Below are 18,929 nucleotides of genomic sequence, written 5' to 3' on the forward strand. Positions count from 1 at the left end.
CCACACACACACACACACGGACACACACGGACACACACTCAACAATGTCAACAGCACACAGGGCATCTGCCACTTCCAAAACATTTGCAAATACGTACTTCGAGCTTCATTGTATAACTTTTTAGTGGATGATCCACTTTGCCTAAAATGTTCCAGTGTGCGGCATTAAACATATCGATATTTTTCTAAGCTCTGCTCAAACAGTGAGAGATACAAAACTACATTCATACTCTCTACAACTGTATGACAACTCACCCTTTATGTAACAGATAATACTCCCTACAACTGTACAACAACTTGCCCTTATGTAACAGATAATACTCCCTACAACTGTACAACAACTCGCCCTTATGTAACAGATAATACTCCCTACAAATGTACGACAACTCACCCTTATGTATCAGATAATACTCCCTACAACTGTACGACAACTCACCCTTATGTAACACATAATACTCCCTACAACTGTACGACAACTCACCCTTATGTAACAGATAATACTCCCTACAACTGTACGACAACTCGCCCTTATGTAACAGATAATACTCCCTACAACTGTACAACAACTCGCCCTTATGTAACAGATAATACTCCCTACAACTGTACGACAACTCACCTTTATGTAACAGATAATACTCCCTACAACTGTACAACAACTCACCTCTTATGTAACAGATAATACTCCCTACAACTGTACGACAACTCACCCTTATGTAACAGATTAATACTCCCTACAACTGTAACAACAACTCACCTTTATGTAACAGATAATACTCCCTACAACTGTACAACAACTCTCACCTTATGTAAACAGATAATACTCCCTACAACTGTACAACAACTCACCTTTATGTAACAGATAATACTCCCTACAACTGTACAACAACTCACTCTTATGTAACAGATAATACTCCCTACAATTGTACGTCACTGAGAATGACACTGATCAGATTTTTTCACTTGGATATGTGCTCCTAAAACCGACGTACATCTGATCTTTTGACATGCGACTTCAGTCTGAACGGCCAGGTCACATTCATCCCACCTACACGTCATCAACAAATGTACACAAATGTTTTTCTCATCATACGAAAATTATGTATGAACTCCGTGTCAGTGAAGCAGTGAAGCTCATATCAGTCTCACCGCTCTTTGCATCCACACGTTCCTTTCTACGGTCGTTGCTGCCACTGCCCCACAAAACACCATGGCCAAAAACCTCGTCCTTCTCCTTCTCAATCTCCTCCTTAAAACAAATAAGCTGTACATGTTCTGGCTATGATACGACAGCAACTTTAAAATCTCCAGGTGCTCAATGCTAGTGTCCAGCTTTAGGCGACTTTCATAAACACTGAGCACGCCCGCTGCATGTGACGTCGTCGTGTCCTCCAATGCACACGCGGGACACTTTTGGGGTGGTTAAAATTGAAACTGGAGATCACATACAAGTCGCATTTAATTAGAAATGTGAACAAAATCGCAAAAAAATGGGATTTCACGAAAAAAAATCTGAATTGAGCGTTAAGCTCTGCAGCCTGAATGCTGCCTAAGTCTAGTAAGCAACCCAACCAGACAGAGTTACACGTCACGTCTGTGGAAATGTGACCCTGCTCACAGTATGAGTCAAGACATGTAAATGCAATTACGGCTGTCTCTCTGTTGTATCTGCTTTTCTCTAGTGAAATTAAACCACCAGGATCATGTAGAGCAAGTTAATACAAATATTTTCAGATCAAAATGATTACAGTTGATGATTTTTGCAGACACAAAATGGCACCCCAGCTCCTGCTCTGATTGGCCATTGCTCCAAGAGTAAGCAGACTGGGATTTAAAACAACTTGATCCAGCTTTAAAATATTTAATTAATCATGTTAAAAAAAGAGGTTTACTATAACTTTGTGTACTATTTTTACATGTGTACTCCATACAAATCTGGCAGCTATACTTAGACTTGTAATTTCATATTTTGCCATGTGACTGTACTTCCACTTGCATAAATTTCCAGTCCTCTTTCCAGAACAAGATAACTTTTTAAACATCCATTTTCCATGTGGGTCAAAGGTAACAGCGAATAGAGCCATGGCCTGTTTCCAGTGAGTCTGGAGCTGTGTTTTTCTTTAAATGATACCTGATATTTTCACACCCCCAGTGCCCTCTCCGGGACCATCCGTCACTCGGACATCTCACCCGAGCAGAGCTTTGAGTGGGGCAGGCTTGAGCGATGGTCTGGGCTGCGGCGGGCGTAGGAGGAGGAGTGTGTGTGGGTCAAATGCCACAGGTCTGGAGAGAGTTAGGGATTCCACCTGGACACGAGTCAAGCTCAGAGTCAGGGCTTTCACGATCACTCATCTGAAAGAGGCGCCGGAGAGAAAGTCAATGTAAAGATAAGAGGTAAAGCTGGACTATGTTCAAAACTAACACAGAATTTGGTATCGGTGCTGATATTAAAGATCGACGAATATGTTTTTTTAATTTCATGTACGATGTTGATACCGATTGTTGAGACTCCATAGTAACCGATAACCTCTACTGCTATTTTGGGATGATATTTTTGGGACAGTTTTGATTTTCCTAAAAAGATGTCATTTAAATTTACTACAAAACTCCCTCCAAGCCACTTTTTACCACAAACCTTTACGAAAGATGTGTAGGCTAGTCATGTTTTGAGCAGTAATTTCTTCATATTAGGGCCTTTTTACACAAGAACACTTGCAGGTAAAAACGACAAAATGCTTTATCGGAAGTGCTTTTCGTTTGACGGTGATGGCGTTTTGGGGGCATTGAAAACGCAAAAATCTAAAACCACCCTCCACAGTGGAAAAGTTGAATACTCTCCGCCATAGCATTTCCGTCTACACTGCCTAAGATGCAAAACTCTGGTCACATCTCGTACGCGTTTACGTCACATACATCACCACCGAGCATCACCACACAGCCCCCTGGTATGGATAATCGAATTCCACACACTTTCGTCACCGTTTGCACTCAGATTTCCTCCTGAAAACACTCGTCTAAATGCAGAATAAAAAGTGAAGATGCAACGCCACTTTTGCGTCTTCTGTTCAGACTGTCATCATATAAACGTAGCCTTAAAGTGTTAATATAAAGCTTTGTGTGCTGATTTAGGCAGCAGTCTGACCAAAACAAAATATCGATCCAATATATCGGTCTATCTCTAGCTGATACTGGAAAATGTAATGGACTGGATATAAATTCTCTGTCTTACGATACTGCTACAATATTTAAATTAACCATTTTGTGAAGATGAACACATTTTTACCACCTATAACCCAGTAAATATTGTCACGTGATACCGCATTTTAAACCTCAGTAGCTATATAATTCAATCACTGTTTACTTGGGATGTAACAATAGCCAAAATATCGTGATATCGTATTGTCAAAGTTCTCACAATAATATCGTGGACCATCACAATATATTGAATTACAAGTCCCTTTGCTTAAATTAAAAGTTATGGTGCAGCAATAACAAAACAAAGACAGAGGGAACTACATAGACCATGATCCTTTGCTCCATTTCAGTGCAGACTACATGAAGAAATAACAGTTCTAAGCACTTTTTAGTTTTTTGGATTAAGTCTTGTCAAGGCATTTTAAGAGGAAAAAGTATCACATTCATAAATTATATTATTCATTCATAAATATACAGTGAGGTGTGTGAAAATATTGTGAAAATATCATTACGTCCCTACTATACAATGTTCTGTTGCTGGAAAGTTACTGTAATGGGTGTGTGAATAATATTTCTAGTGTATTATTATGGCATTAACAACGCTTAAACGTTTAGGAGGTTTTAGGAAGCTTTAAGGAAATGTAATTTGGAATGAGTTGATAAAGGGTATTGGTTTTCAAAAGATGTATTTTGCCTGAAATTGTTAATCACCACATTTTCCTTTCTTTCATTGTGTTCTCTGGAGGAGTTGTGGATGGTGTGTGCCTTTTGTTTTATCTGGGAACAAACAGATAAAGTTTTGTTCTATTCTTATTCCAATCTCTGTTCATTATCAACACTCCCTGTTAATAAAATATTGTTTAGTTGATTAGTTGTATGATGTAGAGCCAAAACATGCACAACAGGCTTTCTCCAGCGATATAATTCAGAGCAACATTCTGGTTCAAGATCTGGAGACGCTGACAGGACGTCCAGAAGCACAAGTTGAATTACGGGTCAAATGCAAAAGGAAAAATTTGCTGTCAGGAACAATAAAGTCCACAAACAAATAAAACATCAGTCATTCTTTGAACTGGTCCCAAGCCAAAATAAATACAGAGGGACCGTCCATTGTAATAACAGTAATCTGTGTATCATTTGTTCATTAGTTTTTTTAAATAAAACCAAAAATAAGAAAATGAAAGAAAAAAACTACTTTTTTTTTAAATTATTGAACCAGGTCTAAACCAGGTCTAAACTAGAACTGAACCAGGTCTAAACCAGAAATGAACCAGGTCTAAACCAGAAATGAACCAGGTCTAAACCAGGTCTAAACCAGAACTGAACCAGGTCTAAATAAGTCTAAACCAGAACTGAACCAGGTCTAACCAAACTAACCAGGTCTCTAAACCAGTAAACCAGAAAGTCTAAACTAACCAGGTCTAAACCAGAACTGAACCAGGTCTAAACCAGGACTAAACCAGGTCTAAACCAGAAATGAACCAGGTCTAAACCAGAACCAGTCTAAACCAGAACTGAACCAGGTCTAAACCAGTCTAAACCAGTCTAAACCAGGTCTAAACCAGAACTGAACCAGGTCTAAACCAGGTCTTAACCAGATCTAAACCAGGTCTAAACCAGGACTAAACCAGAACTGAAGCAGGTCTAAACCAGGTCTAAACCAGGACCAAATCCCGGTCTCTGTCCCGGTCTCAGTCCTCGTCTGGTCCTGGTCTGGTCCCGGTCTCATTCCTGGTCTGGTCCCAGTCTCAGTCCTGATCGCCTGATGGTCTACGTGGGCACACCTCCGGGCCCGTCCCGACACTCAGTCTTGGTTTAGTTCCTGGTTCAGTCCTGGTTTACTCCTGGTTTAGTCCTGGTTCAGACCTGGTTTACTCCTGGTTTAGTCCTGGTTCAGTCCTGGTTCAGTCCTGGTTTAGTCCTGGTTTAGTCCTGGTTTAGTCCTGGTTTAGTCCTGGTTCCGTCCTGGTTTAGTCCTGGTTTAGTCCTGGTTCAGTCCTGGTTCAGTCCTGGTTCAGTCCGTATGCTGTGCAAAAGTCGCAGTTTAAGTCACGGAAACGGGAAATGGCCTTTATCCGTTTTTTTCCATTATTCATTTAAACTCAAAATTGAAAACTGAAAATTTTAATTGTTATCCATTTTTTTGTTTTTTGTTTTTGTTTGTTTTTTTCATTTTAGTTTGGGAGACAAATAATGAAGAAAAATGTTGTTTTTTAAATGTTCTTATTTTTGGTTTTATTAAAAATAATACACGGTTTAACAGTAGTTATAGACCTTTGAATAGCAAGAGCTTACATTATCTAGAAAAGTCCAATTGGATTATCATGTGACCTCATCCAGCCAAACTATAGTACGAACACAAACATGCAGGCAAGACGCATGAAATGTCTTGCTCAAGGACCCAACAACAGTGTGCATTTCTGCTTTCACTGTATCCTAAGGAAAAACTCAACACTCAAGTAACTTTCATCTGACATAAATCTTGTAACAGGAAGAAATTATGGGTCATTATTACTAATTAAGCCTTACACAATTTCGGTCTCGCTTACATCATACATCAAACTAATTTTACCACAAGTCCCTCTGTTCATTATGGCTTGGAGCGAGGATTTACAGAAAAAAGAAAGACATTAAACTCATCTTCTACGGCAACTAAAAGAGCTGTCACACTCATATTACCATGTTCAAGTAGACTGCAGAGGTTAAGACATGCTTGAACTGAACTGCGCTCTGGACAGGTCAGTGGGTCACAGTATGATACAGTTAACTCCTAAAGAGGATTTGGTTTTCACCTTCTGACAGTCAGCGCTCGGATAAACTAATCTGACCTACGCTATATCTGGCCCAGCGATGAGAGAGAAGATCACAACAGTTTTTAAAATAGGATGGGCTTATTTTGTGCACTTAAAGAGGCCACATTACACTGGTACACTAGTCTGATCTGTGTTACTCATCACAAACAGACCTGGAGTTGTGTTTTATTTCATTCTTACATGTTTAACACACAAACCCTGCATATTTACGCTGTGTTTTTTATACAGGAAGTGCTCCACTGTGTTTTTAAGCTCCATTTACATTCATTAGAATCATTTGGATTGGAGTTCAGCCCTGGAATTGCCAATCTCTACTGAACTAAAGTCAAGAGGTAGCTACTATTTCAATTTCAATTTCTTTGTCATTGTCATAAAATAACAACAAAATGACGTTAGAGCATCACAAACAAACTGCATAGTATATTAAAAGTGCGTAATAGTGTAGAGCAGTGTTTCACAAAGACTGGGTCATGGTCCTGTGGGTCACAAGAGGGTTTTTGGGGGTCACCTTGTCATGATCTGCATGTAGATCTGCAATATACAGTTGTACACATGGATCTCTGACCATCATTCTGGATAAACATTTGGTCAGAAATATCTTATCCTTAGTAGGGCCAGTGTTTCAGTATTTATTCCTTTCACTACTACATAAATGTGTGTGAATTGGGATTTTCTGTGCTCACAAAAATAAAGACAAAGCACAGAAACAGACTTAATGCTGCGGCTGATCTACTGCTGCACTCTCCTCCTGCAACCCGCACTGCTCCACTTATCTCATTAGAAATGCTGAAATGTTAAGACGTGTTTTGCATAATTTCTAATCTTGTTGTAATTATTTTATTGACAATTTTGTTCCAATGTTGCTGCTTCAATTGAATGTTGAAACGAAAAAGAAACGGGCCACATTTAATGTCCAAATAGGCGACTTATGGATCGTTTTATTGCTGGTCCAGTTACTGTTTTTCATTGTTTAAAACTTGAGTAAACAATCACTCAGTCAACAATACAATATCCACATTAATGTTCAAAAATGGTCAAATCCACCTTTATTTTGTTATTTACGAATAATGTTTATTGATTTGGGTCGCAAAGGTTTGTGACTTTTAAAATATGGGTCCCCAGAAAAAAAGTTACTGGTTTGTAGAGCACACTGTGTAAACATTAACATACAGTACTAGTAATAATATAAGTGCAGCAGGAAAGGGGCATATCAACAAATCAAATCAAGAGAACCAAAAGAACTTGGACATGAAGGTCAGGGGGCATCCAGTCATATGTGTATTTTAAATATCCTGTTGCAGCAATACAGAGTCCAGTTCACAGTTATTGTAGTTTGTGGGATATGGTTTACTGATCACAGGAGGAGGGGAGAGAGGGGGGTGGGGCACAGTTCAGCAGCAAACTACTAACTACTACTGAAAACTGCTGCTTCTTGACATCACAAGGTGGAACAAAGCATTTTAAGCAGACTAATGATAAAGGATTACTCAAAAATCTGTGAATGAAACAAAACACAACTCCAGACTTTTAAGGAGGTACATTCTAACATGGCTTAAAGCTCACAAGAGTCAGTTTTGTGTAATACAGGACCTTAAATATCAGTCAGAATAATTCTAAAAGTAACAGAAACAAGTAGACTTAGCCACTGAACGATGTGGAGTAAATCATCGGGAGAGGTTCAAGGCATAGCTGTAAATAAAACTAATATTTCCAAAGTTAACTTCCAGTGCCCTAGGAAGAATTACTTTATTATTGAACTGATAAGAGACCAAGGGCTTGTCAAAGTGATATAACACATTATATATCGTGCTAAACTCAACCACCTCACAGAAAAGCCGTGTACTATTGTTGCTGTATATAAACCATTTCACATATTCTGTCAAGTCAGAGTGAAGTTGGTGCAAATTTAAATATGATCTCCTTAAAATAGCACCGTGTACCTTCTAGTGGACAGTCTACAACCTGCTTGTGTCTATGGGGATGTTTTGCCGTCCCTGGAATGTTCCCCAGTATGGCATTACACTTATCCATCTCCATGGACAGAAATGGGTGACGCTCTCAGTTCAAGTTCCAAGTCAGATCTGTCGAGAGGCAAGTTTTTAACAGTAAGAATTCATATTTTTTAAATTTATTTTTTTAGTACTATATATACCAGGGATGTAACGATATCCAAATTTCTCAGTTCGATATTATCACGATATGCATCTCACGGTTTGATATCTATTGCCATATTTTGAAGAGGCTGATATAATTGTATATAGGACACTTTCCCAAGAATTCAAGTAAAAACATATTTCTTCATATTTTCTGCACTGAAATGAATCATGGGATATGTAGTTCCTGATGTTTGTAAGCTGTTGCTACTATAAAACCATGCATTTAAGCAAAGAAACTTGTAATTCAAGACTTTTGGCCATAAAATATCATGATATTTTGGTTATTGTTACATCCCTAATATATACCCATATTGATATACATGCAAGATGGTTTAATGCTATACTTTGACACATTCCAAGCAAAGCAATAACGTCTTCATGGAGACTAGGGTGTGCAAAAATATCAAAATATCGATATATTGTATCGTTTAATGTGATGATACAGCATCGATATCGTGGGCTGCTGTATCAATATATCTCCAAGAGTATTTTTTGGTGTATTTTACTCATTTATTTTATTCCAGTGCTACAGTTTTGTAGCTTGTTTAGAGGAAGGAAACTTGTTTATGAGACGCATTTGACAGTTTGACACATTTTCACAGTTTTGATTAAAATGGGCATTTGTCTTATTAACTTTGCACAAGAAGTGTTTTAACAAAGACTTTTAGTATCACATCCATGATTTAGCCTTTATTTTTATTGAACTGTATTGAATCGATTTGAAATATATCATATCGAAAGCTGACTGTATCGAGATATGTATCGTATAGTGGCCTATGTATCGAGGTATCAGCAATTTCTTAACGATACCCAGCCCTAATAGAGACAAACAAGACAAACCTGCACCAGAAAAGTTACATAGTGCATCTTTAATTATAATTTAACCCAATTCATATTTTAATAAAAAGAAATATGTTTACAGTTGGTCTAAACCGCTTTGTTGTTGTACCTCTCACTTTTCTTCTCTTGTATCCTGTAATCACTCTTGTCCAAGCTCGCTTTTTATTTCTGATACTCCCCCACAAAGCGCTTTTGACAACACCAGAAAAGTTACGTAATGCATCTTTAATTGTAATTTAACCCAATTCATGTTTCACTCAAAATATGGCATGTTTACAGCCGATCTAAACCACTTTGCGGTTGTAGCACTCACTCATCTTCTCTTATATCCTGAAGCCACTCTTGCCCAAACTCGCCTTTTCCTTCCAGTATTCTTCCTCAAAGTGCTCTTGACAAAATAGTCCCCCCCCCACCCCCACCCCCACCCCCTCCCTCAGCCGGGCTATCCCAGAGCAGAGGGCTGGCTGATTGATTTAGTGACAGGGAGGCCCCAATCTGTCAGGAATGAGAGCGCCACTTTCCCCTCCATCACCGTGACGACGAGAGGACCCCAAGGTTGTGTCCTGAGCAGTGAGCTGAGCAGACTGCTGACGTAGAGGCACCCGGGCGCGCACAGGGCCATCACAAAGGCATTTAGTCCGGTTTAGATGAGCCAGCATCACTCTAATACTCAATATGGGGATGAGAAGAGACAGCACACAAGCAACGGAATATCAATTTCAGTTCAAAGTAGTGTATGTGTGTGTGTTTTGGGGATGCAGGGACCTTTAGGTGTATGCGAGGAGTTACTATAAGAGTATATGCATGGTTTTAGATTTAGAAATTGAAGTTTTAAAGGTCCTAAACTGACTCTTGTGAGCTTTAAGAATCCGTGTATCATTCGTTCATTTGTTTTTCAAAATATCAGTCTATGCTGGTGCACCTTCAGGCCCGTCCCGACACTCAGTCCTGGTTTAATCCTGGTTTAGACTTGTTTTATTCCTGTTTTAGTTCTGATTCAGTCCTGGTTTAGTACTGGTTTAGTCCTGTTTTAGTCCTGGTTTAGATCTGGTTTAGTCCTGTTTTAGTCCTGGTTTAGATCTGGTTTAGTCCTGTTTTAGTCCTGTTTCAGACCTGGTTCAGTCCTAATTACCTCCGCCAAGGAGGTTATGTTTTTGCCGGCGTTTGTCTGTTGTTTGTTTGTTGTTTGTCTTAGCAACATAACTCAAAAGTTATGGACCGATTTTGATGAAATTTTCAGGATTTGTTGGAAATGTGAAAAGGAAGAACTGATTTCATTTTGGGGGTGATCCGGAAGAAATGCTGGATTCTGGATCACTTTGAAATTTTAGTTAACATTGTGGTAAATGGGGCCAAAAATTTTGTTTCTCAATATCTCGGTTAATTATTGACCAAACTCCATGAAATTTGACTCAGGGATGGACAATGGGATCCTCTTTCATATTCCAAAGGCTGATCCGGATCTGATCCAGAAGACTGATTTTATCGCAATTTATATAAAAAATGGGGGTAGTCCTTGGCGGAGGTCTGCGCTCTCTGAGTGCTTTTCTAGTTTTGTCCTGGTTTTGTCCTGGTTTAGTCCTGTTTCAGTCCTGTTTTAGTCTTGTTTTTGTCTTGTTTTAGTCTTGGTTTAGTCTTGGTTTAGTCCTGGTTTTGTCCTGGTTTTAGTCCTGTTTTAGTTCTGTTTTAGTTCTGGTTCAGTCCTGGTTTAGTCCTGATTCAGTCCTGGTTTAATCCTGTTTTAGTGCTGTTTCAGTCCTGGTTTAGTCCGTATGCGGCACAAAAGTTCAGTACCGCAGTTTAGGTCAGGGAAACAGGAAACGGCTGTTATCCTTTTTTTTTTTCCATTACTCATTTAAACACAAAATCAAAAACTGAAAAAACTTAATCATTATCTGTTTTTTTCATTTTGGTTTTGGAGACAAACAATGAAGAAAATAGTTGTTTTATCGTTTTCTTATTTTAGGTTTTATTTTGAAAAACAAATGAACAAATGATACACAGATTTTTAAGCCATGTTAAAAAAAAAATCAATCAATCAATAATGTTGTTGCCTCCTCCTAAACAGACCTGGAGCTGTGTTTGTTTCATCCACACGTTAGAGTAATCCTTTTTTTATTAGTCTGTCTACAATGCCAAGGCTCAAAATGCTCTGTTCTATCTTGTCAAGTCATGAAGTGATAGTTAACAGCCCTACCTTTTACTTTTTCTTCAGATAAACAATTCCAGTGAAATCATCCAAATAATTCTAGCGAAACACAGTGGACCACATGACAATCAGTATTACCACATGACAAGCTGGAACAGAGTGTTTTGAGAGCTGAAATATGCAGGGTTTGTGTGATTAAAACAAAACACAACTCCCTGTGTATTGATCAGTAAACAACATTATAACCAGGAAATTGTTGTTATTATAAGTTTCCGAAATCAGGAAATGAGGCACAGACAGTATTAACCGTGATGATGGAGTGTTCCTCCTTTCACACACCTGGGACACCCTCCTCCAGAGCACACCGGGCGACGGGAGACGTGGTCAGTCAGAGTGATCTGCCAGGTCCATCAGACTGACCACGCCTACAGGAAGTAACAACAGCTGATATACAGTTCTGAAGATGGCTGAAACATGTCAACAAGGTAAACACACTTTATTGTATTGTCTTTAAAAAGAACCCAAGAAGTTAAAGTACATAAGAAGACAAAATGAACATCTTTGGCTTAACATTATAACGTTAATCAGAAAATAGTGGAATACATGCCTCTGACTTGACCTCCAGCCCATTTGAACTGGCCCTATGAGGCAATCCTCAAAAGTGGTCATGGCCTATTTTTTTAAAACATATTTACATTTGTCGCCAGATTTTTGTCACCTGGCAAGCTCAAGATCAAACAGTGATAGTCAATGCACACGCAGAGTACTGTAGTGAGGTTGAAGACAGCAAAATGTGTCATGTTAAAGTATGAAAAGTTGACAGAGAGTGCAGAGTTTTCAAAGAACAGTGGACGACCAATTACTTTTTTGTTCAGTGTACGGACCATGCAGTTTGTCTGGGTCATACAATTCTGTTATACGGCCCCCCATCACAGTCAGAAGCAATAATGTGACCCCCAGAGAAAAAAGACCCCTGCCTTAGAGGGATAAATTTATTTTAAAAACAACCGTCACCATTTTAGTAAACTGACTATACTGAAGAATCACCTACGATACGATATATATCAAAAAGAACTACATTTAAGATAGGCTGAACTATTTTAAAGACAACAAAAAAACAGTGCACCATTGTGTTTGACAGAGACGTAGTATAATGTTCCCAAAGCATATTTAAAAATAATCTGGGTTACTGAAAAGTTGCATTGGTAAAATAAAACCTGCTAGGCCATTTACAGAATAACGAAGAACTTATCTATAGCTTTTCTGTCAGGCAGCTCAAAAATATACTGCAAAAAATGAGAAACACTCACAATTTAACTTAAGCTAATATATTATTAATAAAAGCGAATAATACCTCAAAGGACAAACCTAAATTTGTGCAAAAATATTCATATTGTGTCCCATCTTGCACTAATTTATTCATACAGTTAATGCAAGTACACTTTTAGCTGCAGACGATGTAATTTGGGTTAGGTTAATTACTGCACCTCAAACCTGTGCTATGACCTACTTTCTTTTCTTCTCCTCTCCCATCCTCAGCCTTCAGTCAAAATGAACTCTTTTTGTCTTACATGAGTTTAAAAGACCTTAGAAAGAACCATGTTTTCACACAACAAAGCAACTATTACTCCCACTGCTACAGAGAACCTTTACTTGATTGTGCAGGGTTGTCATTAAAACAATTTAGCAGTATTCAAAGAGGGGTTTTGTATATAGCGCTTGCTGCTTGTTTCCGATATCATTCACAGGAGTCTTCATTAGTTCTGAAGCCTGCTGTTTGGTGGACTATTTATAGCCAAAAGCTGAAACTGAAGGGCAAAATAAAAACTGGAATGGTCAAAAAAGAAATGTTTTACAAAATAATTAAACATTCAAATCATTAATCAATCTCACAGAAAAGTCCTTGAGCTCGTTGTTAAGCTCATTCTTCAGCATTTGGTGGTTTCTACTGGTAGTTTTTAGCTCAATGCCATTGCAATGACAGATTTTCACCTTCTATTCCTAGGTTTGTTAAAGGGACAGTCCGAAATTTTGGACACAGGACCTCATTTTCTCGTGAGCCAGACTGTTGTATTTCATCCAGTCCTTGTATTTGCAGAGGTCGCTGGTGCTAGGCTAGTGCGTGTCAATGGCCATAGATAACATGTCACTAAAAACAGTCTTACCCACTCTACAAAACACCCAAAACAAATCTATTATAACGCCAGACTGTCGATGTAAATGTCTGTGTCAATAGAATAATTTTAGAAGTAAAACCAACCTTGCATTTGAAGAATTTATGTCTGAGCAGCAGCAGCGAGTTGTACTTCCTGATCGAAAGCCTGGCAGCAGCGGACTGATATGTGAGAAAATAGTCCCTCAACATGTGACAATTCATGGGATGCAAGGTTAGTTTTATTTCAAACATTATTCTATCAACACAGACATTCATATCAACAGTCTGGCATAATAATAGATTTACTTCGGGTGTTTTGTGGAGTGGGTAAGACTGTTTTTAGTGGCAGGATAATTATGGCCATTAACATGCACTAGCCTAGCTCCAGCGACCTCTGCAAATACAAGGACTGGATGGAATATTTTAAAAAGTGTCTCCACACGTCTCCAACACTCTGGCTCACTAGGAAATGAGGTCCTATGTCCAAAATTCCGGACTGTCCCTTTAAAAAAGAAAAAAAAACAATACAATACCCAGATATTAACTGATACAAAAACTATTTATATCAAAATAAACTTCATCTGAACATGTATCAGTGCAACAGAAAATCACATAAAAAAGTTCGGACAAAAGTCGGACATAGTTTTGGAATGATTGTGCTCTAGATCAGAATTAATATAAAACCACATGGAGTGAAGAACTTTATAGAAGAACCTGCCTTCATTACAAAAACTAAAATCTAGTCAAGTTAAGATCACTTAAATTAACAACGTTTGACCATGAGTTGAGTAAATTTCACTTAACAAGTAAAATTATCTGCCAATGAAAAAAAATTTTTTGCTCTTAAAATATGAAAATACATATCTTCTTATCTTAATACATCTTAAGACAAGAAAAACAAAAACTTTCTGCACTTAAAATAAGAAACAAAATTGAATGTTGCTTGAATTAAGAAAACACACTTATTCCATTGGTAGATCATTTTACTTGTCAAGCTGAATCGACTCAAATAAAGTAAAATGTTCTTAATTTAACTTAACTCGTTTTAACTTACCTAGATCTTGTTTTTTGCAGTCCAGTGGTCAAATTTAAAAAACATTACGCAGAATTCTTACTAAAAGTTTGTGTAAGTACTAAACATGAACGATGGCAAGAAACAAGACGAAATCAAGATGTTCCATAAATATAATAATGGGAGTGTTCGATGTCAGTAGTAAATATGAAACATTAACATTGTCTAAAGAGAGACTTATAAACTAATCATGACCATAACTTTACCCGGAACTTTTATTACAACACATTTCACATTGTGCAACCCAAAATAAAACACAATCTAACATCTTTTTATTGCATTTAATCCCATTTACTCATCTGATCCCTGGAGGAGTTGTGACACAGAAAGCAGCAGCAGATACAGAGCGTGTTGGAGCTGGTCCCCGAGCCTGGAAAACATTAACCCTTCCACGCCTGGTTAGTAACAGCACAGGCAGCAGTGTGGATCTCCCTGATGGTGTGTGCTGATTAGGCCTGAGTTAGTGGTCCTGCTGCGGCTTGTCTGGTGGGTGACCTGGAGAGAAGGATTAGCCTCCCCAGCTGCCCCTGCCTTCTCTGGCTACGCTAATGCCGCCTTTATTAACGGGGCGGGTGACGTAGGCCGATCGATCACTCTGCACAGCCGCGGGGGCATCTGGTAACAAGGTGTGGTGAGGATAGCTGGACATAAAGCAGAGCACCGGGGTTAAATTACTATGTCAGGAGGCTGGTTGGGTACATATGGTAGTTATAGGTTAGGTGTAGTATCAGATAAACTGGTCGATAGTTCAGCATAAATAGTAGAAAATAAAGGTAGAAAACCAATCACAGGATCATATAGATTTTATTGACCGTGCCAGGAAAAAAATGATTTCAGCAGGATTAGACAAGCTTAAAACAAGATCAGCATGCAGGCCAAATCAAAACTATGAGTCCGGACAATTGACTATTATTGATATTGTTTCCCAGAGATTACAGACCCCATATTGCTTTGTTTTCTAATCTATGTTCTCCATCAAAAATATACCTGGAGTTGTGTTTCGTTTCATTCACACACGTTTGACACACAAATCTGACACATTTTGGCTGAGTTCTTCTCTCCTACTCTGTTCCACCTTGTGATGTCATATGGCGATACAGGAAGTGCCCCGCTGTGTTTTTAAACTCCGTACACATTCACTGGAATCATTTGGATAATTTCAGACCTGGATTTGTCTGAAATAAAGGTAAAAGGTAGCCGTTACCTTTTTAAAATTTCTTTTTAAGACTATTAAGCTAAAATCTTCCACTTTATACTTTAAAGGGAGAGTCCGGATTTTTGGACATAGGACTTCATTTCCTAGTTAACCAGAGTGTTGGAGACGTGTGGAGACTCTTTTTTAAATATTCCAGCCAGTCCTTGTATTTGCAGAGGTCGCTGGTGCTAGGCTAGTGCATGTCAATGGCCATAGTTATCCTGCCACTAAAAACAGTCTTACCCACTCCACAAAACATCTGAAACAAATCAATTATTACACCAGACTGTCGATGTAAATGTCTGACTATAGAATAACTTTAGAAGTGAAATCAACCTTTCATTGGAAGGATTTATGTCTGAGCAGCAGCAGCGAGTTGTTCGTCCTGATAGAAAGTGTGGCAGTGGCGGATTGATATATGAGAAAATAGTCCCTCAACATGAGACGATTCATGCGACGCAAGATTAGTTTTATTTCAAACATTATTCTATCAACACAGACATTTACATCAACAGTCTGGAGTAATAATAGATTTACTTGCGGGTGCGGGTTAGACTGTTTTAAAAAAGTGTCTCCACACGTCTCCAGCACTCTGGCTCACAAGAAAATGAAGCCCTATATCCAAAATTCCAGACTGTCCCTTTAACTTTCACATTAACCTAAACATATTCACTGTTCGCTTTCTGTCTATTGTTCCAAATGGCCTATTAAATTATCCATGCATTGGTAACAGGCGTCTCCACCACACCCTGTATTCCTCCACATAAGCTGCACACTTGGATGGAGAGATCTCTGGCACGATGTGGGCTCCACCATTTGCTCTGCACGCATAAGAACAGTTGATGCAAATGTGATATCTTCTAAGGATGGTTCAATGCATTCCTTCATACTGGTGCCCCTGCTGAACCCAAGCATGTGTCATTGGGTGGCCAGATTTTCAGCAGGCAATAAGCAACCAGGCCTTTGGGGAAAAAAAAAAAAAAAGAAAGAAAGAAAGAAAAATTTTACATAATTAACAGCTTTAAGCACCCTTACTATGAAAAAATAGAAAAACTGCAAACATAAAAAAAAAAAAAAAGTGCCTTCACGGAGCAAGACTCATCAAAAAAATACAACTCTCAACTGTCAAAATTTGCAAGGGACTTTAAAGGTGCACTGTGTACCTTTTTGTCTCCATGGATATGTTATTGCTGTGCCTGTTCTAGCTTGATTCATCAGCCAGTTTCACTTCCTGGAAACCATCTGACCTTATTTGCTTGACGGTAGCCTTGTACTTTTCTTTAATTTAACCAGTCGCTGGTATTGGTCATGACATATGTGCTAACTGGTATATTAAGCTTTTCTCAAATCCCATAGGAAGAAGGGCAATAACATCTTTTTCCCCTTGATAAAATTCACCAAACATTCTCCTTGGCTTTAAATTCTCGATCTTGGGAATCGCTGACAACACAGAATGTGTGGCTCTTTGCTGATTGGCTGGTGCCCGCACTTGCACTTCCAGGGTTTTTGTGAACCGTCTAGTGTATTCTGATTCCTGACCTAGTCTCTGGAGAGAAATGAAATTTCTGGCACCGGTGTGGCTAGGAAAGTTCCACTGTATGACTACAATCTTTTTTTCATTTATTCAATTAATTTATTCAATTAATTGTGTTATTGTTGCTCAAAAACACCTTGATAAACATGGATTTTTTTACAGAGATTGTGGTCTCCTCACCACAGATCTGACCTATAACTTGGTAACCATCTGCTTCTTCTCCTTTGTGATAATAAATAATAATACATTGGACTTATATAGCGCTTTTTTGGACACTCAGAGACGCTTTACAAACAAATAAGAAGTGACATTAGAAAACGGGTTGAACGGGTGATCATGGGGGGTTTCCAGATTGAACAGGTGAGTTTTTAGTAGTGATCTGAAGTGCTGCAGTGAGTCCGAGTTCCTGATGGATTGTGGGAGTGAGTTCCAGAGGGAGGGGGCGGCGGCGAAGAAGTCTCGGTCCCCCAAGGTCTGGTGCTTTGTCCTGATGAGAGGAGTGAAGAGGTTGGTGTCTGAGGCGGCGGGTGGGACAGTGCTGATGGAGGAGGTCAGTGAGATCGGGAGGGGCCAGGTTATGGAGGGACTTGTACTTACGGGGAGCCAGTGGAGTTGCTTGAGGACAGGAGTGATGTGGCCTCTGGAAAGTTTAAAGTCATGCTACAGAAAATTCTAGGAACAGTAACAACATCGCTGTGGAGAAAAGTAATTGGTTGACCCTCCCTCAGAAAAGTTACATCGTGCAAGGAGAAAAAAGAAGACCAGAGTTTCTATAAAGAAGTGGACTTGGCAACTCTGGTTCTTGTCATGCAGGGAGGCCTTTATTGATGTGCTGTTTGCTCCATCCAGCCCACACGCCCTGAGCTGACTCCGCAAGTGGACACCTGGTCTGGATCAGGCCAGTGACATTCCCGCGGAGCTTAATACCCCAGATTATCCAATAAAATCCACCTTAAAGGGTTAATCAGCATTTTAAGCAACAACTCTGTCCAGCTAGACGAGTTCAGCATAATTAAGGCATGTTGGACCAGGTTTTAAAATGTAAATAAAATAAAATAAAATAAAGATGCACTATGTAACTTTTCTTGTGGTGTGGACTATCTGCTTGTCTACAAAGACGTTACTGCTTTGCAAACTGTAGTTCACAGTAGGGATGGGCATTCGATGAAATTTTCTTAATCGATCGTCGGAAGAATTAACGATCGATTATCGATTAATCATTAACGTGTTCATATTAAAATTATCATCATTATTATTACTATTTGCACTACTAACCTGCATACATAAATTCAACTTTACGACATATAAACCGTAACGACTCTAGAGCCACATCAATCCGTTTGAGATTATAATGTGTTTAACGCAGTTTTGCGCAACTCTCACAAAAACGAAACTTAAAACCGCATCGCTAATTTGCAGAAACTAAGCGAAGATAAAACTACAGCTCTTGTGTCGCTGATGCGGTCAACTTTCTGTCGGATTAAAAGACATGACTCAGTGGAATACAGGTTAGTGTGACCAGATTTGCGTTTGTCAAAACCAGGAAACCGTACGGGGGGAGGGAGGTGGGGACTCGTCATCGACATTGCGCGACTCTCACCTGGCAAAACTTTTTCCCACTGGACACCGAAACATATGTGCTGCTTTGTGCACCGTGCACATGGACTCACACTTGTCCCGAACGCAACAGAAAGCGTGGAATTTCTTGTACAAGTCATCTTTAAATACGCATTTGCGTTGCAGACTGACCAACTGTTTGTGTCTCGCTCCTTCTGAGTGCATAGAGCTACATGTACGGACACCTGTTTGGTCACGTGCACACA

General features: G+C 39.0%; 1 protein-coding gene across 1 annotated transcript in view; it reads right to left on the bottom strand.

Moving 5' to 3' along the window:
* Nucleotides 1-15,710: 15,710 nt before the first annotated feature.
* Nucleotides 15,711-18,929, bottom strand: part of LOC110172884 (E3 ubiquitin-protein ligase RNF128-like) — a 204,092-nt gene continuing 200,873 nt past the window's right edge. The window contains exon 4 of the transcript XR_008632264.1: nucleotides 15,711-16,533. The gene's annotated coding sequence lies outside the window, so the exon portion shown is untranslated. The remainder of the gene's footprint in view (nucleotides 16,534-18,929) is intronic.

The sequence above is a fragment of the Boleophthalmus pectinirostris genome, unplaced genomic scaffold (assembly GCF_026225935.1).
Source record: "Boleophthalmus pectinirostris isolate CB_2022bp ecotype Guang Dong unplaced genomic scaffold, ASM2622593v1 HiC_scaffold_19, whole genome shotgun sequence".
Classification (NCBI taxonomy): Eukaryota; Metazoa; Chordata; class Actinopteri; order Gobiiformes; family Gobiidae; genus Boleophthalmus; species Boleophthalmus pectinirostris.